Consider the following 27,837-nt stretch of genomic DNA (forward strand, 5'->3'; position numbering starts at 1 on the left):
TAAAATTGGAATTAGGCCATCTAGGTATGCATACAAGGGGAAATACATATTGGTAGGCTGTCGAAAATGTCTGAAAATTGACCTAACCTGATGTTAGCTCCAAAAGCAATCAGGTCTCAGTTGTCCACAAACATTGCATCTGCAGGTGGCTAATATTGTGGTGATGTGAAGGAGTTTCTGTTCCTACTCAGTTTGTACTCTTGTTGCAGATCAGATACAGTACTGAGGATAGCTGTTCCTTCCATCAGTATCGCGAGCCCTTATCAAATTCTTTCACATTTTGTTTTTAATTTTCTCTCTCGCATAAATTCCATATGAGCAAATTTTCATTCTTTATTTGGATTTGTGAATTCTGTAAGAGTGAGCTTCCATTATCTACTATCACATGAGGTTCACTGTTCAAGCAAAAAGAGAGAAAACACGGGTACATATTTGAGTTTCCTAACTTTTTAATATTCTTTGTCAGTTTCAATGATACCACCAAATTAAGCAATAACAACCTTTGCTTTGGGAAGGGCACAAGGACACTTAGTGGCCACTTTATTACGTACACCAATATCAACTGCTCCCATAGCCCATCCACTCCATTGTTTCATGTGTTGCGCATTGAAGATGCTCTCCTGCATACCACTGTTGTTTCGCATGTTATTTGAGTTACTGTCGCCTTCTTGTCAGCTTGAAGCAGTCTGGCCATTCTCCTCTGACGTCTCTCACCAACAAGGCGTTTCATTCACAGAACAGCCACTCACTGGAAGTCTTTTTGTTTTTTGCACCATTCTCTCTAAACTCCAGAGAAAATCCTAGGGGATCAGCAGTTTCCGAGATACTCAAACCACCCCGAATGGCATCAACAATCATTCCACGGTCAAAGTCACTTAGATCACATTTCTTCCCCATTCTGATGTTTGATCTGAACAACAACTGAACCTGTTGACCATGTCTGCATGCTTTTATGCATTGAGTTGCTGCCACATGATAGGCTGATTAGATATTTCCATTGATGATCAAGTGTACAGGTGTACCTAATAAAGTAACATCTGAATGTATAATTCCTCTAAGGTAATATGCCAGGGCACATTGAATTCTGCTCTGAAAATATGGACCCAGCTATTATGGCAAACATTGATCCCAGAAGGAATGTTGACATTTTGCCTGGAATTGAATGTTACAGCTGACCTTAAGCAACATGCAAGATGCTAAAGGATCTCTGTAGGTCAGGCAGCATCAATGAAGGAAATTGGACAATTGAATTGACTTTATTTCTTACATCCTTCACATACATCCATCTAAATGTGCCACGTGAAATCATAGTAATGTATAATAAATAGAACAGTCAATGTAATATAGAGTACACTCAAATCAGCGTGAGTTCATCAGTCTGATGGCCTGGTGGAAGAAGCTGTCCTGGAGCCTGTTGGTCCTGGCTTTTATGCTGTGGTACCGATTCCCGGATGGTAGCAGCTGGAATAGATTGTGGTTGGGATGACTTGGGTCCCTAATGATCCTACGGATCCTTTTTACACACCTGTCCTTGTAAATGCCCTGAATCATGGGAAGTTCACAACTACAGATGCGCTGGGTTGTCCGCATCACTCCCTGCAGAGTCCTGAGATTAAAGGAGGTACAGTTCCCATACCGGGCAGTGATGGAGCCAGTCAGAATGCTCTCAATTGTGCCCCTGTAGAAAGTTCTTAGGATCTGGGGGCCCATACCAAACATACAAAAATTGGTGTTTTGGGTCAAGAATCTTCACCTGGACTGAAAGACCCAATACACCATACTGCTTCAGATTCAAGCCTCTGTAGTACCTTGCGTATTGATTTTACAGCTAACCTTATTGAAATTAATGGGGCAAAGACTGGGGCTTCCAGAAGAAGGTCTTAAGCGATGAGGACTTCATTCAAGGCATCTAGTTTCCAAAGTAGCCTGACCCTTCTATGTTTTTTTTAAACTTGGGATCATCTTCCTTCCTTCGGAGTCCTGAATAAGGGTCTTGGCCCAACATGTCGACTGTTTATTCTTTTCCATAGATGCTGCCTGACCTGCTGAGTTCCTCCAGCATTTTGTGTGTGTTCCTCTATGTAAGGGAGCCAACATTTTGCGCTCAGGCTAGTGTCATGCTTCCCAAGGGTCACAGTACTATCAATTAGATTTACCACAGATATCCCAGCTGAGCCTTTTCCAAAAATGATCTACCCTTCAATCCAGCAGCAATATCAATGCCTGCAACACATTGCTTTCTTTGTGCCTCTCTGCTAAAATTCTACAAGAAAATTGAATATCAGTAGTTAAATATTCTGCTTATAACACCACCATCTAAAGGGAACTTGTAATGTGCATTTTTCATAGAAAGACAAATCCATCCAGGTGAGTAGGAAAGTCTTCCCATTCACGGAGCTGGTTGGGAAGCAAAAGGGGTGGACAAATCCAACTAAAATTCTAAGAGGTCGCGAAACTCTTCTTATTATTGGATGACCAGCATCTACCCCTGTGCACGTCCAGAAGCCTGTGCTGAAGTGTTACGTCACTGGACTTAGTTTCCCACTGTCTCTGTAGCAACAGTAATTTTACAAGGTGTGGGCTATACTGTTTAATTCCAGACCATGGGTACATTCCATGTGATTCTTTTTATGTCTTACAGTAGTTTGTTCTGCATTTTACAAATTCTCGTTGCTTTGGTCGCAAAAAAATTAAACTTGTTTTATCAGATGTATAAATGACACATTACGCAATAAAACTCCTAATGAATCCAGCATAAAATAAAGGTTGAAACGGAGGCTTCGTTTAAAGTGAGCTGACAGGAACCAATAGGAATATCAAAAGTTGTAGCGGAACATATGTTAATAATAGAGTACAGTAAATTCAAGTGGCTATGAAGACTGGTCTAATTATGAGCAAGCAGCAGAATTTAAAAAAAGAGGAAGTTCTGTCACCCAAATAGCTCCTAGGCAGGTGATAAACCACTAAAATATGAACAATAATCAAATGCAGCCAGTATGTGCTGAAAGTGTTAAAATCCATCAATATCTAATCAATGCTGTACAATGTTTTTGAAAACTCTAGTATGTAAAAATGATTTCAGCCACACACCACTAAGCACTCAAACCAAACCATTTCTCCCTGTCCTTTTTTTCCCCTTTTGATCAGGGAACAGTTTACCATCTGTGTTCAAATGACATAATCCACAGAAGAGCCGGTTCCCATACTGAACACAACTGGCTCAAAGTTTTAAATTCAAAGCACAGATTAGTTAATCACATCAAACCAAAGAGCCCTTTAGACTCATATGTCACAAATCAGCCTGGTCGTCTTTAAATGCTGCACCACATCAGAACAAGTACCAGAACAAACCAAAGCAGAAACCTCCAGCTTTCTAAAGCCCCAACAAATCGGTCCATCTTTCAGTCATTTAAACTTTCCAATCAAGGGTCAATATGGTCCAAGCATCCAAATGCTAATGCGCTTAAGTGTACTTAAGCTGCTTTCCAAAGTGAATGGGTGAAAAGGACGGCAAAGGACAAGGCAGAGTTACTGTCACTGTCAAAAGTCATTGTACCAACCTCCAAGCGGGCACAATTCAACAGTCATGATTTTAAAGCACCTCCTGAGAACCTGGACTGCCCTCATATCGAACCGATTTAATGTTTCACTAAGTAGCAAAAATCTCCTATGCTGCTGATCAAAATAAATAATCCATTATTCTCATGTTTTCTGAAGTAACGAAATTCAGAAATGATCTCAGGGTAGCTTCATTTCCATTTAGACACTGTTCTCCTTCTCCTGATCTACAGCCTTTCAAATACTGGATTATACATCAGAAATCAGATTTACAAAAGATGTTAGTGTTAGTCGCTGGTTTAATTACAACTGGGGTTCCTTTCTGCATCATTGGTTTTACCAAGTGACTTTTATGGCATTTATACCTAATGAGATTGTGGTTGGTAGCTGCATAGGATGTTTACATTCCATTTTGCAGTGATTTTCTAAAGGGCTACTACAACAACGGTGTCCCTTTACTATTTGAACGCGTGTGTAAAATATATAAAAGTGATGAATTACATGGCAACTTATGTTTTTTTTGTCTGTACACATTTCATTGATATTGTCATGCTGTTAAAACATCCCCAAATTAAGATATGGTTGCAAGTAGGTGAACTTTATTTTGTAAAACTATTCAATTTAGAGACCTAAAGCATAATAATACCCTAAAAAATACTCACATGGCTAGTTGATTAAGTAATAAAACAATATCATTGAAGAAATAATTTAACACTTAGCTTTTTAATGCTTTTTTGATGGTTGCAAGGCAAATGAACTCAACTGATAAAAATAACTGCTACCATCATTAAAATATGTAATAACTATGAACTGCAATTAATCTATGGCTTTAATGAGCTCAATCAGAGCTCCAGATTAACCTGAAAAATGAAGAGAGTGTAGAACCATACGGCTGACTTCATTTATTTCTAGAATAATATGTTTAAGCAAGGAATCAAGAACGTTTGAGGAGGCATTGAAATGTAGAGAGGTTGAAGAATGACCACTTGAAAACTTAAAAACCCACATGACATCAAAGAAACGGCTGGCTGCACAGAAAGATATGTCATAGGCTGTGGTACCACTCTCCAATCTCAGTGCAAAATCACTATGGGTGTTATTAAAATCTCAGCTAATAAAAAATATTAATTATCAGATTTCTGCTGGTGCTCATTGTAAAATACAGTTAATTGGAAAAAGGAATGACTTTGATATATTCTGGGGATGTTAATAGTATGTCCTTTTTCAGTGGAACACCTGGAGCACATCTACAAACTCCTCAGCAGGTATTGAGGTGCTATTTCCTTTTCAATATTTAAAAAAGTGCTATTAAATTCATTTGTCAATCCCGTATGGCTGAGAACCACAAATCTCCAATGTACTGCCTGTGTTAAACCCTGACAGCAGTATTCTGTTTCTCCACAGGAAGACATTTGTGTATTCTTCTGCTCAATGTGATTTCCACATTTTAACTCATCTGCCATCCAATTCCCTGCTCAGGAGGACAAATTGCTCTCTGTGATTCCTTTCAGCGTTTGCACTGCAAGCAGAAAATTGTGACTGAGCAGAAACATAAGAAACAGCAGCATAAAAATTCATCACTTTGGCCTGTTGACCTCTCACCACTAGGTTGACACACCCTGTCTCGGTGAGTAGCATCAAGGGAGAAATGTGCGGCCTGGGTGAGTAGAATTACTAACAAAAAAAACTTAGAAACAGGAAAAGCCCACCAGATGCTTCATTGTCCTGTATTCTTTTCTAAAGAACTGGTCCATAAAAAAGGTCTACCACATGGCATATTGGATGGAATGAGTACAGTCATTGTTTCATGGCAATACTGTCACTTACTGACTGCAGTACAAAGAGATGTAATGCAAGATTAAATCCAGACTTTTAGCTAGCAGATTAAAACCAATCATGACAGATGTCCATGAGACTGTTTAACATACAAAATGCATGACACGTCCATGAAGTGAAGGATAAAGCTCTGCATTTCTTCAAGAGAGCAGTTACTACAATTTTGCCTCAAAGGAAGAAATTCTAATGATGCCTAACACACTTGCTTTAGCTTTCAACAATGCGTGAATCTGGAGGTTCATTAGTGAGTTAGATTTAGACATGCACTGTAACATTTGTCAGGCTGTGGAGCTTTGTTTTTGAGTGAAATTACTTCCAAAAATTAAGAATTTTAATTTTTAAGAAAAAAGCCTGCAAACATAGAAATTTAGGAAGTAAAATAAAGAACTCTTAAGTTCTTGTTTTGTTATGCTGATATATGCAGTAGTGTCGATTTAATTTCAGAGGTTTATCAGTGGTTTATTAGCGATAGTGTGAATTTTGGTGGGGACGCAATAATATTTGAAAGTTGAAGAGAAAAGGGAACACAGTTCATTTGAGTACTACCATTTAAAAAAAAAGTGTTGCACATTTTGATCCAGTATTTTAAAAGGCACACTGGCTCCTATCATTGAGGAAGACTGGCGAGAGCTTGGGTTTAACTGTGTGCATCCAGAAATGAATTTAAAAGTAGGTTTGGTCAATCTAAGTCTGAGCAGCACAAAGCAACCATCCAGTGGGTGGGCTTCCGATACATTTTACCAATTTTTCATGCCCATCCCTCTAAATGTGACCCTGCTCCTCAGCTTTTATGCCTCTGACAACTTGGCTGAGGAAAACATGCGGCCTCTCTGATAGCATGAAATTGGGAACAATGGTGTGGGATAAGAAGAGCTACGAGGATGGATATAGCTAGAGCCTACCCGATTTCATCTGGAAACAGATGTTAGTTAAACCAATGTGAGCACACAACCCAAAAGAAGCACTTTCTGTGATTCTGGAAAAAAAATGATACCTGCAATTGTTTTTGTACAGCAAGACAATAAAACACAAATCCTGACAGAGATAAAACTAAAGAGGATAAGTAAAGCAAATGAGAGTCATGTATTTCCACAGAACTGCAGTTATTGTCAGAAGAATCAATTAGCAGAACATAGGACTTTTGGATGACCATTATTCTTTAAAAAGGATCAATTAGCACAACACTAAGCTGCACTTAACCAAAACTGGATTGACATCATAGTATAATTAATAGCTGATCATTGGGCAAAGATTGAACTGTTGTGATCTTGACTAAATTTACCTTGTTTATCTCTGGGCAAAGAAAAGGTAATCTGGAAGTATGGGCATCCATACTTGTTTTGCAAACAAGTTTTTTTTTCTGGTCTTTAATAAAAAATAAAAATTCCAAAGTACCAATTTAATAAGTAGCAAGTCAGCTGTAGAAGGGGAAACACATCCACTTTCACTAAATTGCAGAATGTATCTACAGTCCCCTTTTACTACCTTTTGAAGGGCTGCATCACATGATCTATACAGGATAATGAGAATGCACCAGTTTAGCAATCATTTAAAGTGCCAGTCCACATGCTCCCTTTACAGTTCATGGACCTAACAGAGTTTATAATTTAAAAAAACAGGCTTTTTATAGTTAGTACTTGCAATCCATCAGAAAGGAAAATGATCTTTGCAGTGGGTTCTCCTAAACAGTATTGTCAACTACAATATCATGTTTTGTGCTTAAGATGTTTTCCACGGCTTTTTCCGTGGTGATGAACATTTAAAATAGAGCAGGCTCAATGACTCCTTTTACAAAGTCTTAATTAATTTTGAAAATATGACAGCCTGATTAAGATAAAGCTCTAGAGAAATGAGCCTCATCTTCAAAAACCCTGGCAACAAGGCACAGCTGGTGACTCCGCAAGAGTCACAGCTAGTCCTTGGCAAGGAAAGCTCTGAGGTTCCAAACCTCCATCAATCATCATCAGTGTCGGCTCTGTGATGAATGGCAGGTGTGGCAGCATCTCGCGCCAGGCTCCCCGCTCAGTGACGGGTGTTACTGGTACCACTGTCTCTCCATGTCAAACCATGCCAGCTGAAGCCCACAGCTGCCAGTTGCTTCTATTCAGACACATGCTCACACTGACAGCAGCAGCTACTTTTAAACATGTTATTATTAATTACATTAATGATGCTACGGCCTATTAAAAATGCAACATAACTGCATTCTTTCTGTGTATGTTTTAATTATGCTCAGTGCTTCGGCAAATTAGATCAAAGTCCTGGCTTTTCTGTTCCACTCAGTTACCCTGTTTGTATTAATTTACATCTCAAATAGGCGATGCTGTTAATTCCAGCTGGGAATAACCTCTCTTTTATTCTTTAACAGTGTCATCTTTCCACATAATGAAGCTTTGTAGGACCCAGGATCTGATACAGTTTAATCTCCTCTGTTTGTGCAAATTAAAACCTGGTTTATGGCCACATGCATCCAGATTCTCTGGGGGCTGGAAGTGCCCATCGCCAGTTGTGAAACAATACAGTCAGCTGCATTGATAACACAGCTCCTGCCCTCCCGTTGAATGATGGAAGGGAAAACAATTGCATCATTTAATTTACTATTTCAGTGATTATATGCCTCATTGGCTTCTCGTTGTTTTGATGATGGATTTAATTAACCTCCAATGGATCTTTCTCGTAGCAAGGTTAGTGGCAGGGAGGAATTGGAAGTGTCAAAAATCCCAGTGAAAAGAATAGAAAAAGTGATATGCTGCTGGAAAAGCTGTTGGCCTTCTGAATTGATCATGTCTTAATCATAACATCAAAAAAGTAACAGTCTATTTAACATTCTGATAGATGATGAATAACATCCAAACTTTGTTTGCTGAGCTTTACAATAGATTAACTTGAGCTGTAAATTACAATTTATTCTGTGGCACATTGTTGAAACTTTTTACTGTGAATAAAAAAAGACAAGAGCTAAGCAAATATTACATTAATACTCTGACCTCAAAAGAGTCCAATAAATGAGATTTACAACATGATTTATGATGGACACTCCAAATGCAAGATATCTAACAAAGGATAAGATATTTTTAAAAAGAAGAACTCTGTATGGATATAGAAAAGAATCAATCATTAATTTCCATAGATTGAGGAGCCTGGAGAGATTAATGAAATAAAATTATTTAGATAACACACACAAAATGCTGAAGAAACTCAGCAGGCCAGGCAGCATCTATGGAAAAGTGTACAGAGTCAGTGTTTCGGGCCCAGACTCTTCATCGGGACCTTTCATCAACTCTAAAATTATTTAAAGTTGCATGTGCTGTTTTACGGGTGTGGTGCGCTAGCGCAGTGGTTTGCACAATGCTTTACAGTACAGGCGACCTGAGTTCAGTTCCCACCACTGTCTGTAAAGAGTTTGTATATTCTCCCCGTGACTGTGTGGGTTTCCTTTGGGTGCTCTTGCTTCCTCCCACAATCCAAAGAAAGATGTATCGGTCGGTAGGTTAACTGGCCATTGTAAATTGTCCTGCGATTAGGCTGGGTTTAAATAGGGGGTTGCTGGGTGACGTTTCTCAAATCGCAGAAGGGCCTATTCTGCACTGTATCTCAATAAAATACGTAAATAGCAATCAATCTGCACACAGCAAGATTCTCAGAAACAACAAATAGGATAAACAATGAATGAAGTAATTTTAGTGATAATGTTTGGAGGGCAACTATTGGCCAAGACACTTAGAGAAATTGCAAGCTTTTTTTTATATAAGTGTCATGGGATCTTTATCACGTAATTAACTGGGTAGATCTCAATGTCCTATCTGAATAATGGGTCCCTTACCCAAAGGAATCTATAAATGAAGAGTTCTTTCTTTATTATCCAAAAGGATTAGGTTTATATGTCTGCTTTTGTTTAATGAAAAATGATACATAAAGGAGGGTGCATACTGTCTGCAGAAACTGAATCATTGCACAAATGTGTTTGCTTTGACTGAGCGACACAACTGCATTTTACATTTCAATGGCATTTAAAACTAGAAAGGTTACAGATTTTTTTTAAAAACTGTAGACTTTTTTCCTTTGAAAAATTCTTCGAAAGTCATTTTTATACACATTGACTTCACGGAAAATGTCTGTGATTGGTCTGGCCAATCACAAGGTCTAGCCAAGCTTTTATTAGCTTGCTGTTTCGGCGGGAATGCGGACCACCTCTGGAGAGCATAGTGACACCATTAGTATCCACGTGGCTGTGCCTTTTGTTCAGTTTCAAAGGAGATCAGTGAATAAAGGTCAATTGAAGTCAATTCTTTATGTCTGATCCAATTAATTATTCTGTTAATGCAAGGGTGGCTGCAGCATTCAGTTACTGATCTCCACAGAGTAAATCTATACCCGGAAACATGTAGGTTTTTGATACAATCTGAGGGCATTTCAGGGTATTAACACAGGGAATCTAGACAATGCATTCCTGCTGATAGAAACTATCCCACACTTCAAATCATTATAGGCTGAGCAATGTAATATATCTCAAATAAAGTGCCAAGATCGTGCTTGTAGATGAGCATAACAATGCCAGTTGACTGATACATTACTCCTTTGATGAACCATCCAAATAGCAATTCATTTCCTTCAGAAGTGATTTTTAAAATTTGCTTCATTCAGATCTAGAAGGTTGGTCGGGGTGCAGGGAAAGTATCTGATTTCATGTGCCTTACTGGGATGCTTTATGTGAAAAGGAATTTCTAATCAACGGGAATGAACAATACAACCTTGCCCTTATATCAATATCCCTCCGTTCTCCCAACTTCATGCATATACTTTTAAACTCAGAAAATAGGACAATATGCAGGCCATTTGGCTCTTCAAGCCTGACCCATCATCCAAACTGAGAACATCTAACCTATCCCCCTCTTTCCATGTATAATACTTCTCCATACATGTAAGATCCTCACTGTTAGACATGTGATGGAGATAGAAAGCACTGTTGTAGCATCAAAAGATGCTATACTCCCCATTTCATACCCCAAACATTTTAAAATATAGGTTAAATTCATTTAATTATATGAGCAGAAAAATTAAAATGTTTTGTTTTCGGAATAATGATGATAGTGAGGGATGTAAAATTCCAGCATGGAGTGTGGAAATCTGTGTTGGGTGCCAACCAAACAGGCTGAATGCTAATTCGAATACTACACCTTGTTACTTCTGATATTGAGAGTTTAACAGGATGACTTGATTAATCCAATCTATTCTTCACCTTACCATGGAGGAAATCCCTTTTAGCCACAGGCAAACGAAAGGTAATTGTTACTGTCAGGTTACTGGCAGCGCCTCTAGCTTCTTAGTTTGCGCCGATTTGGCTGTCATCTAAAAGTTTGACAAACTTCTATAGATCACAGTGGAGGGAGTACCCTGACTGGTCGCATCACGACCTGGTATGGAAACACGAATACCCAGGAATACAAAACCTACAAAAAGCAGTGGATATACCCCAGTCAATCCCAGGAAAAGCCCTCTCCACCATTGATATATCTCCTTACTGACATGAGACTCCTGTAAAGCCACTGAGAAACTGTTAATAGAGACCACATTGGTGTCAGAAGTCAGCATTTCAGAGGATCTGTCTGGGACCACCACTTAAGTACCATTACAAAAAGCCATGGCAGTGCCTCTACTTTCTTAGAGGTTTGCACAGATTCCGCATGCCATCTAAAACTTTGATTACAGTGGAGAGAGTATCCTGACTGGTTGCATCATCGCCCGGTATGGAAACATGCAAGAGCCTACAAAAAGTGGTAGATATAGCCCAGTCCATCACAGGAAAGCCCTCTTCACCACTGAGCACATCTACAAGGAGCACTGTCAAGGGGAAGCAGCATCCATCATCAAGGACCCCCACCATTGAGGCCATTCTCTTGCCTTGCTGCTGCCACCATGAAGCACAGGAGCCTCACATCCCACACTACTAGGTTCAAGAAGTTCAACCCTCAGACTCCTGAACCAGCATGTATAACTTTACTCACTTCAGCACTGAACTAATCACTGAACCAATCACTGAATGACTCACTTTCAAGGACTCTACAACTCATGTTCTCAATATTATTTACATATTTATTATTGTTATTATTTGTTTTTGCATTTGCAGTTTGTCTTTTCGTCCACATTGGTTGCTTATCAGTCTTAGTTTGTGTGTAGATTTTCATTTGATTTTTTTTTGTTCTACTGTGAATGCCTGCAAGAAAATGAATCGTACGTGAGTACAGTACTGTGCAAAAGTCTTAGGTATATGTGTATTTCCAAGACTTTTGTACAGTACTGTATATGGTGACACATACATACTTTGATTATAAATTTACTTTCAACTTCGAATTTTTTGAACTTAATCAACTAAAAGCTAGTAAACACTTACCATGAAACAATAATCATTATCATTGAATGTGATGTCATTCAACTGAGCCAATGAAAACACACTGTCCTGAAATAAGTTTTGCTCCAAATGTAGTTAATATTGCATTTAATTGTACGTAATAAGTTAAACACCAAAGAATAGTTTTTATTTGAAACCTTAAAAGAACTTTGATTTCTTTTGAAAATCATGTTGTTTTTCTGTAGCAGAGTGGCTGTCATTTTAAAAAATCTCTTTCTGAAAGGAAGAAGCTTAAAATTCACAAGGTTACAAAGATGCCATATTCCTTAATGCAGATTTAAATATGAGGCTTTGGTAGTGCCCAGATTTGAATTTCCTACCATTTGCTTTTATTGGCTGCTCCACTAAAAGGGGCTGGGCTGTTTTCGGGTTCTCACAATGTATTAGAATACACTCATTTTAATGTAGTAATTTAAAACATTAAACATAATAGAAATTAACATGCTATAAATTTCTCTTGGCAAAGTTCAAAGTTTAAAATAAATTTATTATCAAAGTACATATATGCGACCATATACTACCTTGAGATTCATTCTTTTGAGGGCATTCAATAGAATCAATGAGAAACTGCACACGGCAAAGATGGACAATCAACGCGCAAAAGACGGCAAACTGTGCAAATACACGATAATTATTGAGAACACTAGTTACAGAGTCCTTAAGAATGTGTCCATAAGATTGTGAAATCAGTTCAGCGTTGGAGTGAGTGAAGCTATCCCCTCTGATTCAAGAGCCTATGGTTGAAGGGTAGTAACTGATCCTGAAATTGGTGGTGTGCGTCCTGAGGCTCCTGTACCTCCTTCCTGATGGCAGCAGCGAGAAAAGAGCACGACCTGGGTGGTGGTGGTGCGGGGGGGGGGGGGGTCCTTGAAGATGGATAACTATTTAAATAACTATTACATGAACACCCCCAGGCGAAAGTTTCATGGAAGTGGTACAATTGAAGAAGGTAATATTCACGGAATTTTCATCCATGTTAATTTCTACCCTTCTAAAAGGGATTAATGGATGTTCCAAATAGTTATAAAGTTAATTTTTCAAGGTCTTGTAAGAAGGCAATTGAAGGAAAATCATGTCTAATTATGCACCTTGAAAGCAATGGTATTTATTTTCCAGGAATGTACAAATGCAAATTAACCTAATCTGAGAGGTATAATAGAAACTCACACATCCAGTGTGAAAAATAAAGATGACTCATATTCTGAGAGAAACAGAGAAAAAAAATCATGATTAGTTTATGAATGTTATATTCAAACCAAATGAGATGCTGGTGCATTGCTATAAAATGTGATTGTATGCCCAGATGTGTATGTCATTAGAACCTTCACATAAGTTTTCTAAACTTCCAGAAGATTTCAAGGCTCAAGTGTAATTTTCATAACTCTGAGTCAGATTAAACTATTATTTTATTCTTTACATTCTTCATCTTACTTCATCAAATTATTTAATAATTTAAACCTTCTGCATCTTAAATAACAGAAAAATCATGCTATTTCTCTCTCATGAAATAAAGAAAACTACATTGGTACTGGACCATCAGAGTGACCACTTATAGTGTCTGTTCAATTCACAACACGTGCTGGAAAGCTATTTGTCTTTATCCTGTCACCCTGACATCACAAAACATTTTTCTAAGTCCTAGTTTTCCTATTTCCAGTGGTTTCTATGCAACAACAAGCCATAATCCAAAGGATGACCCTTAACATTTTACTGTCACCTCCCTGGGTTTTTAACTGAGGTATCTCCATTGGGTGCATTTATTTACAGCCATAAGAAATAAATAATTGCAGTTAAAATAAATGATGCATACTTTTAACACCACTTATTTAATATGTGTCTCTCATGTCACCTTCTGCAGTTCGGGGAGTTACAGCGAGAGACAGTTTGTTCGCTGTAAGAAACTGTCAACAGAGACACCACACTAAACCATTTGAGCTGTAGTACTTGCGGAGTTTACATGTTTTCCCCTGACCACGTAGGTCTCCTCCAAATGCCCTAGTTTCATCCCATATGCCAAAGATGTGCAAGTTGGTAGATAAATTACCCAAGGTGCATTGTGGTAGCGGGGGCAGCTGATGAGAATGTAAGGAGAATAAAAGATGTTCATTAATGTAGGATGAGTGTAAATGGGTGTGTGATGGTCGGTGCAGACTTGCTGGGACAAATCTTACTTTTGGTGCAGTGTCTTTACGATTAATGATGAACCTGCAAGCACTGAGGTACTTCATTATTGTGTGTTCCCTGTAATGGAAAGAGTGATGAAAAGCTGGTCCTGATGCAGGGTTTCACCTTAAGTAGCCGCAATTCCTATCCTCCCCCGCAGATGCAGCTTGACCCACAGAGTTCCTCGGGCAGATTGTTTATTTCTGAGGGAAAGCTCTTCTTTAAGACATTTCAACAAGTAGTGGGCTCTTTTGAACTTTGACTTCTTGTGAACAGTTGGGATTAATTTGTGATCAACCACTGCAAAGAGTAAACGTGTTACTGTAAATGCAGCTATACTCTTGACGAGACAGAAAAGAACATAGAACAGAAGAGCACAGCATAGGCCCCAGGATTATGACGTCTGTGTCAAACATAATGCTGCACTGAATTAAATCTCTTCTGCCAGTACATGATCATACCCCTCCATTCCCCAAATATTCAAGTGCCTATCTAACAGCCTCTTAAATGCCTCTATCAGATCTGCTTCCAGCAATATCCCTGGTAGTCTGTCCAAGGTACCGATCACCTTTTGTAAAAAAAAATGTGCTGCATATCTCCTTTAAACTTTCCCCATCACTTTAAATGCATGTGCTTTCGTATTTTACATTTCTGCCCTGGGAGAAAGATATGATTGTTTACTCTATCTGTGCCTAACAGAATGTTATAAACTTCCGGTTTAAGATGGGGCTACTGAAGACATTTGACAACTTACTGGTGGTTCAGAAGCAGAGAAATTCAATTAAAAACATTAGTAATAATGCTTTAAAAAAAATAAATTGTGGTAAACTATCACCACAAACAATGAAGAACAGGTGAGGGCAAAGTGAATTTGCAGGATGTGCCATACTGCTGCGCTGCAAAATCAACGCACTTGTTGGAGTGGATGATTCGGAGGGGAGAAGACGGGACAGAAGAGTTCTGATGCCTGTCCAACTAACCCGGGTGCGAGCGTGGACCACACTAAGCGCTGAGCTGATTTGGAGAGGTCGAGGAAGGCTTCTTCGGCAGCAAAATCCAGGTCCAAAGTGAATTACTAAGCGGCATGTAGTAGGCCCAAAACGATTTGCCACTGCAAGGCCCGGGTCCTAGTGTGAGTTTCGGACAATTTAAAAGCTGGCCCAGATAGTCTAGGGGTTCCTCTCTCTGCGACACTAAGGCTGTGAGACTGCCCCCGGCTGCTGTGCTTCGTGTCTGTGAACTTTGCGGCGATTTGCCCTGCTAATATGATGAACTGAATACTGAGGCTTTCGGCCTACTCTGGGGATTTGGATCTACGGACTCAATTTGGTCTGGTATGCTGTTGTTGCTCACTTCTATTGGTTGCATGATTTGTTTTGATTTTTCTTTCTCTTTTTCTGTGGACACTGGGGATTCGTCTTTTTTTAAAAAACGTGTTGTTTTTGGTTTCTTGCTTTGTGAAGACCTGTTAAGCAAACACACCTCAAGGTTGTATAAACATTCTTTGATAATAAATGCACTTAGAATCTTAAACAGCCTCTAATGGTCTAAAAAAAAATACAGCTCAAGTTTGTCCAACATCTCCTTATAGCTCATACCCTCTAATCCACACAGCAACTTGGCAAACCTCTTCTACACCCTCTCAAAATCCTTCACATCCTCTTCCTGTAACGGGGGGGACCAGAACTGCACTCAATATTGTCTTTGTTTATTGTGATGGGGAACAGAAAGTAAATGCTTCTCTTCAAAGATCAGAGCATATTAGCAGCTGTCCAAGTGCATTAACTCCAGGAGGAATGGGAAGTGGGAGACAGGATGGCCCTATCCAGTAGACTGAAGGGAAGTAGAGTAAATAGAGCTGAAAGCTGAAGGGCAGTGAATGGTGCAAGAGACATTGCACAGGCTCTGCTTCCCAAATATTTTGAACATTGCAGGGGCAACATACCTAACTGCATTACTCTGTACAGGGTTTCCCAGTGGTCTTTGCAGAAGCTTCAATGCTCCCTTTATAGTATAGACGTAACACACAAGTCCACTACTGATACTCATTTCATCTTCCTCCATTGCAGTAAGGATGGTTTTGGGGACAGTGTGAGGTTTTAGGGTTCAGATTTAGGTTTAGGGACAGGCATGAGGTAGGTCATTGGCTCCTGCCAAAGACTCTTCGGTTAGTGCTAGTGTTCAGATCAAGATGGCGCAGAGATGTCTGTCAACATTGAGACTCACAATAGTTGTTTTCTGAGGTTCTTTGGGATGGTTTTGGGGACAGCACTGGGAGCTGGGGGTCAATGAGGGGGAAATAAAGAATTAGGCACAGGAGCTGGTGCTCAGAGTCTGGGTTGGCAGGCACTGAGGAGGCCAGCAATCCCCTGGTCGGTGAGTTATGAGTCAGAGGTCTGTATGGGCAGAAGTTACCAGGGCCTGTGTCCCTTCCACCCCACCCGCCCACCGCACTCCAGTTTACAGGGTCAGAGATCCATGCCTGTCCAGAAGCTGAAGCACAAAGGTCAAACCCTTGATCAGCAAGTCCTGGGATCGATACCCAGAGGTTGGCAAAGTCTGTAGCTTGGACGGTCTGAAGGTAGAAAGGCTGAAGGTTGAAGAAGAAAGTTGGCAATCCAGAGGTCAAGGACTGAAGGTCAAGTATGTAGTCTAGGCCATGGACTGGAGGTTAGAAGTCCAATGTCTTTAAGCCTGAGAGTCTGGGGCCAAGGATCGGAGGCCTGGGGTTAGAAGCCTGTCTGTGAGTGTGAGGGGGTGGGAGGGTGGGAAGGGGACTTGTTTTGTTCTGTTGTTGTTACTGCTTGTGCTGTTCTGTTGAACATTCTGGCCATGCTATGTTGATGCAGGAAAGTGTAGCGACACGTGTGGGCTGCCCACAGCATATTCTTGGGTGAATTGGTTGTGAACACAAGCAATGCATTTCACTGTATGTTGCAATGTACATGTAATAATTAAATCTGAATCTGACTAAATCTCAGATTCTGAATCTGAATCTCAGGTTTACTTGTAGGATCTCTCTTTAGCCTTCTTACTTTCCATAGCAGTGAAGAGGAAGTCCAAAGACCTTGTAGTGCAAGATTCCAGTAAGAGGATCCAGGTGTTCATATAATTCTGTTTGCTAAATATATGCCCATTGAATTTCAGTTAGTGGACACTAACTTACACAGCAAATTTGCCTTGCATCCAGAGTCATCGGGAATCACCTTGAGGCTACATTGGTAGCTTTACATTTCAGTAGAGGCTATCCCAAGATACCTCCAGTAGACATAATTGAGTCCATTCTGAATAGTAAGATATAATGAGTGATTGCCACAGTGATCAGTGTTGGTTTCTAAACTTTTTAATCACTTTTATAAATATCTCAGATGAAGTCAGGAAATGTATGATTGCTAACTTTGCTGAAGATATAAAAACAGATAGGAAAAGTAAATTTGAAGACATAAGGAAGCTACAAAGCAACATAGATACATTAAGCGAGTGACTAAAGATGCAGCAAATGGAGTTTTATGGAGCAAAATGTGAAATTGTCTATTTCAGCAGGAAAATTGATGACAAAACATATTATCTAAATGATACAAGATTGCAGAGTGCAAAGGGATGTAGGTATCATAGCAAATAATTCAAGTCTAGTAAGCAGGCACAATAAATAAATGGGAAAATTAACAGAACATTACCATTCATTGCAAGGGGAACAGAATATATATGTATACAAGACCGTATATGGAATACTGTATAACAGTACAGGTCTTCTTGTTTACAAAAGGATGTGAATGCAGTAGAACCAGTTCTGAACTAGACTAAACCAGACAAATATCTGAAATGTGCAGGTTGTTTTATGGGGAAAGGTTTGACAGAGCAGGATCATCTAAACTGGAGTTCTAAAAAAGTGTTAAGAGCACTTGATTGAAACAGTAGATTCTGATGATTTTGACAGAGTGGAAGAGGAGAGGATGTTTCCTTTTCTAAGGGATTCTAGGATTTAGGATTAAGGATCACTGTCCTGATGAAAGGTCTCAGCCTGATATGTCGACTGTTTGCTCTTTTCCACAGATGCTGCCTGGCTTGCTGCATTCCTCCAGCACTTTGTGTGTATCACGTTGACTTCGAACATGCGCAGGTTTTCTCATTTGTTAAAATAAACAGTTTCTCATTTTGAACAGAAATGAGGCATTTTTTCCCCTCAAGTTGTGAATTCTTAAAGCTGTATTCTTTAAAGAGCAGATTTTGTTTTTGGCAGAATTAGACAGATTCTTGTTAATAATGGAGGAGAAACATTATCATGAGTCAGCAGGAATGCAGAGCTGAAGTTGCACTCAGATCAGCCTCAACTGTTATGTTGGTAAGGAAGGGTTGAAAGTCCGAGGGGTCTACACCTGATCCTAATCCAAATGTGCTTTCCATGATCCACAGTTAATGACAGTTATTGGACCAAGGCAGAGAAATCAATGAGGAATTTGCCTTTCAGATTGTTGGCGAGGATCCTAAATAACATTTCCATGGTACATGTTAATTATAAATACATTTAATTGATGTGGGGAAAGTTGGTTTTAGGGGGAAGATCAGTATATGGAAATTGAAAAACACCTGACTAAAGCAATCTGCAGGAGAAACCCAACAGATGGAGCAGCATCTGTGGAGGCAAAGTGATGGGTTAAGACCATGCACCACTGACCTTGTGAAGGAAGGAGGATTAACAGTATGAAGGGATGAGAGAGCTGGGGTGAGATGAGGTCTGCTAGACAAGAGGTAGAGTCAGGTGAGGGGGGAATGGGGGATGATGGAATGATGGAGTCAGAGGGAGTTGGGGAGTGGGAAGGTAGGGACAGAGGCTGGAAGAGAAGGATGATGAACAGAATGAAACAGGTGGGAGAAGCGATAAAAAGTGCAGGCCAAAAAAGAAGAAACTTAGATGGATAAGGCAGATGGATCAGGTGGGGAAGGGTAACCAATCTATATAAAGAGGGAAAGGGGAATAAAAAGGTGAACAAAGTTAACTTTAGGTTCGTTGGTAGAGAGTTGGTAGGGCACAAAGCCCAAGGCATGGAGCACCAGCAGCAGGCTGAACACTTGGATGAATATTTCTTTGGCAAACTTCAGCATTACAGTAATTGATGAGAGGAGCCTGGGAACTGGCTGGAGGATCAGAGGACAACTGTTTGTCAGGATGGGATTAGAAAGGCAGTCTAGGGTCAGGAAAGAATCAGACTCAGGACGAGGAGGACAATTATGAGAGGTGCAAGATAAGAATAAGGTTAGCTAGGTATCAATGGAGCAGGTGAGGATTAGTTAGGTTGACAAGCTATAGATTGGAAAATGTCAGGTGAGGGTTACAACTAAGGTGCTGTTGTTGGTTGGTATGGGGGAGTTGGAAGACAATCTGAGTAAGCATTTTACCATGAAAATGGGATCTACTATGCTCAGTCACTTGTAAATAACACTGAAGCAGTTCTCTCAAGCAGTGTAAAGGCCTAATCTTACATGTGTGGCTAACTGTTGACACAGGTTCTACATGCATGAACAAAAGTCTTGCAAATGAATTCTTACACTACATGCCACTAGATGTCAATGTCAATGTCCATACGGGGAGTCAGATACCATCCAACTCACGATACATTTTTGACATTACTATTCATTGTAATTTCACACAAGACGCAGAAATATGGAGCTACATAATGTATTTTCAAGGTACTGGTTCTTTTGTAAATGGAGGGATTCTTCATTTCCCCAACTGTTTTTCATAGTGTTCCTAAGATGGTAAGAAATAGGAACAGAATTAGGCCATTCATCCCATCGAGTTTGCTCCATCATTTGATCATGGCTGATTTATTAATCCTCTCAAACCCATTCTCCTGCCTTCTCCCGTAAGCTTTGACACCATTACGAAGCAGGAACCTGCCAATCAATGCTTTAAATGTACCCAATGACTTGATGATTTTACAGATTCTCCACCCTCTGGCTAAAGAAATTCTTTCTCATCCCTGTTCTAGGTCTGGCAGTACTAAAATAAACATGTAGAAAATCTTAAACATAGAGATTCTGCAGATGATGGAAATCTGGAGCAACATACACAAAATGCTGGAAGAACTCAGCAGGAAATGAATAAACAGTCAACATTTTGGGCTGTGACCCTTCTTCAGGATGCTTCTTTGTAGATCCATAAATGTCTGTGCAACATTGGGGTGTGATATTGAATAAAGTTAAATCAGACTCATACACTACAAAGCCTGAGCCATTCACCTCACCAGTTAGTGTCTGTTCTTCTCATTCTTCCGTCTTTAACAAGAGAGCTACAATTATTTCACCTTTCGACAAAAAAAAACTCATTTTGGCTGCATTAAGAATTGGTTCACTTTAGATACCTATGATCATTTATCTTTACCTTGGCTCCAGGTTCATCTCTTCACTGGGTGCCCATTATAGTTCTGGACTTTCAATATTAAGTGCTCTTAAGATGCAAGGAGCTCGGAAGTCACCAGGTTATGAATTAAGTCTACAAGCTGTCCTTGGGGAGTTACCATTTTCACTCCACTAGGATTGTGAAAGGTACTCTCTTTTTCTCACATCAAACTCACAGGGCCTGCTGGATATATCCCTTCCCCCCTCCCCCTGCCCCTCCCCAGAAGGGCTCCCCTCCCTCATGCCAAATAAATCAATCAGCAAGTAACAACATCTGCCTGGACAGCACAGGGGAAAGGGCACTGCTACATGTTAAAAGAACAAAATGACAGCAAGAAGCAAACACTGATCTATGGGATGCTTTCAAATTTATAAAAAAAAGGGTCACGACCCGGCCTCAGCTGTAACACATACCCAGATGCATGAAGACAATAGAATAAAGCTACCAAAAAAATTGCAGCACTTCATTAAATGAATTTTTGTGCATTATAACACCAAAATGTGTTTTTTTTTGGCTTAAATAAGAATAAGGTTAATACTGTTCATCAGGCTAGAATATCGAGCAGAGTGGCCTAGCATTCAATAATTGGGTAAAGGAAACAGCAGTTCATCAACACACAGCAAGCTTCTGATCTCTGCTGTACAAGGTTTAAAGAATAGCCTAGGAGCTTCACCACCAGAAGGGAGACCATATTATCCTCATACAAACTCATTTACCTCCTAATAACTGGCCTGTAACAGCTGCCTTATAAAGGATTTGAAACAGGTAAACAAAAAATGCATTTTTTCTTTCAAAAATTAGGCTGAAAGCAGAATATAACATGTAAATGGAACACATACAGTGTGCCCTTCACATCCTCTTGACATCCTCAGTGCACAATGGATTAGATGTAAAGTTCAGGCCCTTAATTTTAGATAAAAGATGACAACTCATTTGTACACAGTAAGACTCACATACACCAGTTCGATGAAGCAGTTGTGAAGATATTGGTTAAAGTATAAATTCTGGGTCAACAGACTAAGACGACATAACAGAATCTTTTCAGAGAGTGCTGTTGGAAATTTTATATCCATCCCAAATGGTAGGAAATGATTTTACATGCAGAAAATAGTGTTAAGTTTTGTAACTCCAGAACTAATCGAAAGAAAAACACAGGCCTGGGGACAAACGCATCTACTGTCTATTTACTTTAGGCAGGTGCGCACTTATGATGTGGTGGCAAAATGATGTATTCCATTCAAATACTTTGTACATACTACCCTAAATGAAGTATGTAAACAACAGAAATGCTAAATCAAACAAAATATTTACACTATTATTCCAATATTACTGAAATATTAAATACACAACACTCCTCCCTGCTTAGCTATAAACTCCTAATAGGGAATGCATCTCATCTTTTATTTTTGTACATACATATATATATGTATATGTGTGTGTGCGTGTGCGTGTGTGTGTGTGTGTGTGTGTGTGTGTGTGTGTGTATACAAAATAAAAGATGAGATGCATTCCCTATTAATTTATTAATTAGGAGTTTATAGCTAAGCATAAGTGTATGTATGTGTATGTGTGTATATATATATATATATATACACACACACACACATATATATATATATATATAGTATACTAGATAATACAACTACTATATAGACATCCACAGCATAGTAAATTTTAAATTGTCCAATTTAGGTTTAAGTATTTAATCACTGTGGGGGATTTCTTCCCCTTGTGGAATAACACCTTTACTGACAAGGGAGGTCACTCTGCCTGGCAGGTGAGATTTGTGGCTGTGAAACAATCTCAGGTTCTGGGGCCTCCTCTGTGGTGGTTGCAGGAAGTGGTTCTGACTTTCTCATGGACATGTCGGCATCCCAAACAGAGCCTGGCAAGCTGCTCAATCTGCTGACCTATCCCAGGCCACCAAACAAAGCTTCGAGCCAACGCTTTCATTTTGACCACACCTAGATGACCAGCGTGTAGCTCCTCTAACAGTTTAGCTCTCAACATGGATGATACAATAACTCTCAATCCCCACACAAGGCAAGTTCTGTCAAGGGCAAGTTCATCCTGGTGCTGGTAAAAATGCAGGAACTGAAATTTCTGCTGCACATTCCAGCCATTTTCAGTTGCAATGTAGACCTGATTCAGTGTGGGGTCTTCTCTGGTTTCCTTTTGAATCATTTCTGCCCTAATAGGGAGAAATTTAGGACAAACTTCAAAATGAGTGTCCTCTTTTGTAAATTCATCAGATATTTCCTTTTCCAAGGGTAAACAGGACAATACATCAGCCTTTCCATGATTAGTTGTCATCTGGAATTCAATCCTGTAATTGTGTCCTCCAACAAACAGAGCCCATCTCTATATTTGTGCCACTACTGTTAGTGGAACACCCTTCTGTGGATTGAAAATGGTCACTAGTGGTTGATGATCAGCAACGAGGATAAACCCTCTCCCATACAAGTACTGGCTGAAACGTTTTATACCCAATCCAAACTCAAAGCCTCTCTGTCAATCTGTATGAAATTTTTATCTGTAGCGGTAAGGGAATGTGTTGCAAGGGTGATAGGGCATTCACTTCCATCATTCATAACATGTGACATGATCGGCACCTATACCATGAGGCAAGTCATCATGCACAAGCTTCACTGGACGATGTCGATCATAATGCGTGAGCACAGTGTCTGATGTCACCATTTCCTTTGTCATTTTGGAAAGCCACCTCGCACTGCTTTGTCTCATGCCATTTCTTCCTGATCAGTAATAATGAGTTCAAGGCGTGGAGCACAGTAGCCAAGTTTGGCAGTAATCTGTTAAACTTAAAAAGAACTACAACTCTAACATGCCCTTTGAAATTGGGGCATACATGACTGCTTGAATTTTCTCAGCACACTTGTGTAATCCTTGTGTGTCAATAGTATGACCATAGTGAGTGATGCTTCAGTTAAAGAATTCACACTTGTTGCATCGTGCTCTGCGCCCATAATCTTCTAATCTTTTTAAAACCCTGGTTTGTGATTTGAGATTTTGGAGATGTTCCTTGTCACCTCAACTGGTAACAATGATGCTATTCAGGTAAAACTGAGTGCCTGGGCAGCTTTGCAGCACTTAGTCCATAGCTTTCTGCCAGAGTAGAGATGCAGATGGTACTGCAAAAATAGGCCAATGGTAATGATTAGGATTTGTGAGTGTTTGTGGTGAGAAACACTTCAGACACTTCTTCCATCTCCATCTGTAGGTAGGCATCAGTTAAATCCACTTTTCTGAAGTGTTTCCTTCCAGAAAGGTTTAGAAAGATATCCTCTGTCCTGGACAGAGGGTATTGATCTGCTTTCAGTAGTGGGTTGGTGGTGACCTTAAAATCACCACAGAACCTGACACTCTTCTTGGCTACTGGGACCACTGGCATTGCCACTCAACCTTGGAAAGAATTCCTTCAGCCTCCCTGCGATCGAGCTCACAATAATATCAGGAACTAGATAGGCTTTGTGAAACTTGGGTGGGGCATTTTCATTTAACACTATTTTACCCTTGATATGTTTGAGTTTTCCAATGCCATCCTTGATCACTGCTGTGACATCATCCAGTGCCTTTCTTAACTCACTTTCAGTTGGTTTTATTGCAGAGATGTGGTATGCAAATTGTAGATGGATCTCCAATCAAGTTGTAGATGTCTCAGCCAATCACAACCCCACAATGCTGGCCCTCTTAATTTTTACCACAAACAAGACCAATATGATTTGTTGGCTGTTGTATTTCACAGTTACAAATGTCATTCTCACATGAGTTATCTTTTCTCCAGTATAAGTTCTTTGTTGGATATCTGCAAGCTTCAATTCAGCATCTTTGAAATGCCATTCAATCATGTTTTGTGGAATGATTGAAACAGCTGGGCCAGTGTCCAATTCCATTTTAATTAATTTGCTATTCACTTCAGGTGTAAGCCATGTTGCTTGTATGTTGTTAGTTTTTATGTTATAAATCTCTGTCATTCACATGATCATCAGATTTTTCATCAACAGCATGCAGATTAGTGCTCTTTTTGAAATTCCAACTTGACTTTTTATATTTTTCTCTTCCATGTGCAATCCATTTTTTTGTCTGCCAAACATGCTTTTTGCATGTGTCCTACTTTGTTGCATTTTCTGCAAGTTTCACATTTAAACCTGCATTGCTCCAGTGTATGTGAGCCCCTGCCACAATGGTAACAGAATTTGTTCGGCCAAACCAGTTTCTGTTTCGACGTTGCAATTTTGTTCATGTTCACTTTCATTCCTGACTGCAACTCAATTGCAACGCAGTCTATCCTTTCCATTGATACAGCAAATTCAACTGCTAATGTAGGAGCCATTTTTGAATGCTTTCTTGCAAGATTTCAAACTAAGCAATCTCTTGGTGGATCATTAAGTCCTTTACTAAACTAATAAAGCTCAGGCAACTTCTCCAATTCTGCCACATATGCTGAAATTGACTCCCTTTTCTTTTGAATCCACTTCTGAAACCTAAATCATTCTGCATTGAACAATAGTTTCAGTTCTAAATGTTCCTTCATTACTTGCACAATATCAGCAAAGCTAATTCCGGCTGGTTTGGCTGGAACAGTCAAACTTCGAAGCAAATTGTACGCTTTCCCACCTTTGCACTCAGTAACATGGCACTCACTTCTCATTGGCTATTTCATTTGCTTCAAAATACTGCTCAATTGGTTCTGTACACATTACCCAGTTATCTGGTGTGCAATCGAAAGCATTTATCTTTCTTTCTTTCTTCTCAAATCTTTTTATTGTATATATAGGAAAAATAAAATGAGTACATCGAAGCAACAACACTTACAATGCCTCAAAAAAAAATTATCTTAAAGATTGAAAACAAAATTTTGTGATAACCAAAAAAAACCTACTGAGCAGAAAAGTGAGAAAAAAAAGAGAACCCATTAGGTGTACAACCCCGGAGCCATGCGTCATACAAAAAGCTTCTTTCTAATGTAGTCATCCATTTCTGTTTTTTTAATTTTTTATTATCATCACCTAGTACTCACTGTTTATGAACCTATGAATTTTGTTCTTTTTCAGCCTTTTTAAATAAAAAGTTGACCATCTCTCTCACTCTTGCGAAGAAAGCATTCAGCACTGATTTCTAAAACTTGAACGTCTTGCTGTGCTTCAACAGGTAGGTGGATGCCTTGGGCTCTTTTTTAAAACTTACTTATCATCACTGTTATGTTTTATAGCTCCAAAACTAATCAAAAGAAAAACATGGGCTCAGGGATATACGTGTCTACTTCATTTTTACTTTAGTGAGGCACGCACTTATGAGAGGATGGCATAATGATGTATGTCATTCACGTTCTTCATACATGTAACCCTTAATGAATTATGTAATTAACAAAGAATGCTTAATCAAACAATATATTTACAATATCACTCAAATATTACTGAAATATTAAATAACCAACAGAGAGCACTGCTGAAAATATAACACTTCTGAGTAATTTTAGTCTGGATTATAAACTGAAAATTCTGGTGCTTAAGATGAATCAACAGTTTGTTAAATCATAGGTTTATACCTGGGAACTTGACCAGGAGTCTACAGTATGTGAATTTATGGAGAATTACATGTAATTTTGATTGCACTGCTTTCACTCCTTACCTTGGGTGCTGTCTTTGTGGAGTTTGCAAGGGACTGCACTTGCTTCAAGTGGATGTTAGAATTTAACCAATGAATGATGTGACAGAGTGGCTTTGTGCAGAATGGCTTAAGTGAACTGGTTCCAGCTCTGCACAGAGGAGGATAGGAATACTGACAAAATTAAGACTGCATTCAGTTTCTAAAAGAAAGCAGAAGGTACAGTAAATTGAAATTAAGTAGTTACAGTTGGATGAGACAGATTTGATTGTTTTTTTATACCCCTTTTCGTCACCAAGGAAAATTGCTACCTTAAGATTGATGACAAAATTGCTCAAGATGTAGAACTGAACTATATGGCTTTAAGGACAGTTTCAGTGGGAAACCTGTTCAGCTCTGGGAACCCTGGAGATAGAAAACTGTAAATCGCGTGATTGAAAGAGGCAAGAATCCCTGTTAAGAAAACCATTCTGCTTCCGTTTGCCCATTTGAAACAGCTCATGGTTTCAACTATAGTAAAACCAAATATCTGGAACTGTCTTGAGAAGCAAACAGAATGTGGCTGACACAGAGAATTCTTGTCTGTAGTTTGCTCGGAGATAAAGAAATTTGCCTGCCACATAGATTCATGAAGATGCCCTGAATAGCACTGAGGCCAAAGGTGATGTAATTACACACAGATTCAAAGGCAGCTACACCATAGCTGTTACCATGGCAAAAGCCATGTGCATAACTACATTAAAATAAATGGTCCAGGATATTATATGTGTGGGTATTACTGCAATAATGATGTACTGTAAGACACCCACTGTGGATGGTCCAATAATAGAAAGTTAACATACTCTGATGTTTAAGATGGCACTACTGAAGGCGTGCGACAGCCTACTGGGAGTTCAAAAGGTAAGAATGCCAACTAAAAACATTATTAATAATTCCTTTTCTGAAGTAAATTATCACCGCAAACAATGAAGAGGCGAGGTGAGAGATGAGCCATGCTGGAGTGAGTGACTCAGAGGGGAGGAGTTTCGATAGTCGTCTAACTCACCCAGGTGCGAGGTTGGATCACCCTAAGCGCCGAGCTGAGTTGGAGAGAGCGAGAACGGCTTCAGGCTGGGTGCTACAGTCTAGGCCCAGAGTGAATCACTGGGTGGCATGCCCTAGGCCCGGAGCACTTTGCTGCAGTGGGGCCTGGGTCTTAACGCGAGGCACGATCTGCTGCTTGGACAATTTAAACGCCAGCCCAGATGCACTAGAAAGGCAGGGTGTTGGGACCGGAGGTGAGAGTAGGGCTGATTTTGCTCACTTACTCTCGATGTTCATTCCTCTCTCCATGACGCTGAGGCTGTAAGACTGCCCCAGCTGCTGTGCTTCATGTCTGTGAGCTTCGTGGTGATTTGTCCTGCTAATGTGATGAACTGAGACAGAGGCTTTTTGCTTACTCCAGGCTGCATCAGGGATTCGGATGTAGGGACTCAATTTGGCTCGGAATGCTGTTGCTCACTTCTATTGTTTGCATGACGTGTGCCTTTCTCTTTCTCTGCGCATTGGGCATTGATTTTTTTATATTGGAATCTTTTGGGTTTCTTGCTTTGTGGCTGCCTGTAAGCAGACAAATCTCAAGGTTGTATAATTTATACATACTTTGATAATAAATGTTCGTTGGATCTTTTTTAAGTGTTGCAAAACGCTGAAAGAAATGAGGTGAACCCGTGCTCAAGATAATGGGGAGATCAAGTTGCCCATAATTGCAACAAACCATACCACAGAGACTCATAGTATTGAGTAGGGACTGGATTAGAATCCTTGGGGCTAATTTATCTTGTTTCAACGCAACGCTTGGTAGAGC

General features: G+C 39.6%; 1 protein-coding gene across 1 annotated transcript in view; it reads right to left on the reverse strand.

Moving 5' to 3' along the window:
• The window catches only part of LOC140185756 (inositol polyphosphate-5-phosphatase A-like), a 481,074-nt gene that overhangs the window by 69,104 nt on the left and 384,133 nt on the right, over positions 1 to 27,837 (reverse strand). The window lies entirely within an intron of this gene.

The sequence above is a fragment of the Mobula birostris genome, chromosome 21 (assembly GCF_030028105.1).
Source record: "Mobula birostris isolate sMobBir1 chromosome 21, sMobBir1.hap1, whole genome shotgun sequence".
NCBI lineage: Eukaryota > Metazoa > Chordata > Chondrichthyes > Myliobatiformes > Myliobatidae > Mobula > Mobula birostris.